The sequence below is a fragment of the Cinclus cinclus genome, unplaced genomic scaffold, assembly GCF_963662255.1.
Source record: "Cinclus cinclus unplaced genomic scaffold, bCinCin1.1 SCAFFOLD_40, whole genome shotgun sequence".
NCBI lineage: Eukaryota > Metazoa > Chordata > Aves > Passeriformes > Cinclidae > Cinclus > Cinclus cinclus.
In genome coordinates, this window is record NW_026912243.1 from 332,521 (window position 1) to 334,150 (window position 1,630).

Here is a 1,630-nt window from a genome sequence, read left to right on the forward strand (position 1 = left end):
GCATTGGGTCACAATGGTTCCTTGCTTCTCTTAACCTCTGTGGTGTCACAATGCATCCCATGCCCTTTTAGGCCACTTGATGTCACAATGAGTCATTTGATTCTTGGCCTCCATGGTGTCATAATGGTTCCTTGTTTCTATTGGGCCCCATGCTGTCACAATTCATCCGTGGCCCTTTTACGCCAACTGGTGTCAAATGGGATCCTGGGATTATTAGCCTCCATTGGGTCACAATGGATCCTTGCTTCTCTTAACCCCTGTGCTGTCACAATGCATCCCATGCCCTTTTAGGCCACTTGATGTCACAATGAATCATTTGATTCTTGGCCTCCAGGGTGGCATAGTAGATCCCTGCTTCTATTGGTCCCCGTGCTGTAACAATCCATCCCTGGCCCTTTTTATACCCCCTGGTGCCACAAGGGATCATTAGATTGTTAGCCTCCATTGGGTCACAATGGTTCCTTGCTTCTCTTAACCTCTGTGGTGTCACAATGCATTCCAAGCCCTTTTAGGCCACTTGGTCTTACAATGAACCGTTTGATTCTTGGCCTCCATGGTGTCATAATGGTTCCTTGTTTCTATTGGGCCCCATGCTGTCACAATTCATCCTTGGCCCTTTTACGCCCCCTGGTGTCAAATGGGATCCTGGGATTATTAGCCTCCATTGGGTCACAATGGATCCTTGCTTCTCTTAACCCCTGTGGTGTCACAATGCATCCCATGCCCTTTTAGGCCACTTGATGTCACAATGAATCATTTGATTCTTGGCCTCCATGGTGGTGTAATTGTACCAGGTTTTAATTGGGCCCCATGCTTTCACAAAACATCCCTGCTCCTTTTAGGCCCATTGGTGTCAAAAAGGATCATTAGATTGTTAGCCTCCATGGGGTCACAATGGATCCTTGCTTCTATTAACCCCTGTGCTGTCACAATGCATCCCATGCCCTTTTAGGCCACTTGATGTCACAATGAATCATTTGATTCTTGGCCTCCATGGTGTCATAATGGTTCCTTGTTTCTATTGGGCCCCATGCTGTCACAATTCATCCCTGACCCTTTTACGCCCCCTGGTGTCAAATGGGATCCTGGGATTATTAGCCTCCATTGGGTCACAATGGATCCTTGCTTCTCTTAACCCCTGTGCTGTCACAATGCATCCCATGCCGTTTTAGGCCACTTGATGTCACAATGAATCATTTGATTCTTGGCCTCCATGGTGTCATAATGGTTCCTTGTTTCTATTGGGCCCCATGCTGTCACAATTCATCCCTGGCACTTTTACGCCCCCTGGTGTCAAATGGGATCCTGGGATTATTAGCCTCCATTGGGTCACAATGGATCCTTGCTTCTCTTAACCCCTGTGCTGTCACAATGCATCCCATGCCCTTTTAGGCCACTTGATGTCACAATGAATCATTTGATTCTTGGCCTCCATGGTGGTGTAATTGTACCAGGTATTAATTGGGCCCCATGCTTTCACAAAACATCCCTGCTCCTTTTAGGCCCATTGGTGTCAAAAAGGATCATTAGATTGTTAGCCTCTATTGGGTCACAATGGATCCTTGCTTCTCTTAACCCCTGTGCTGTCACAATGCATCCCATGCCCTTTTAGGCCACTTGATGTCACAAT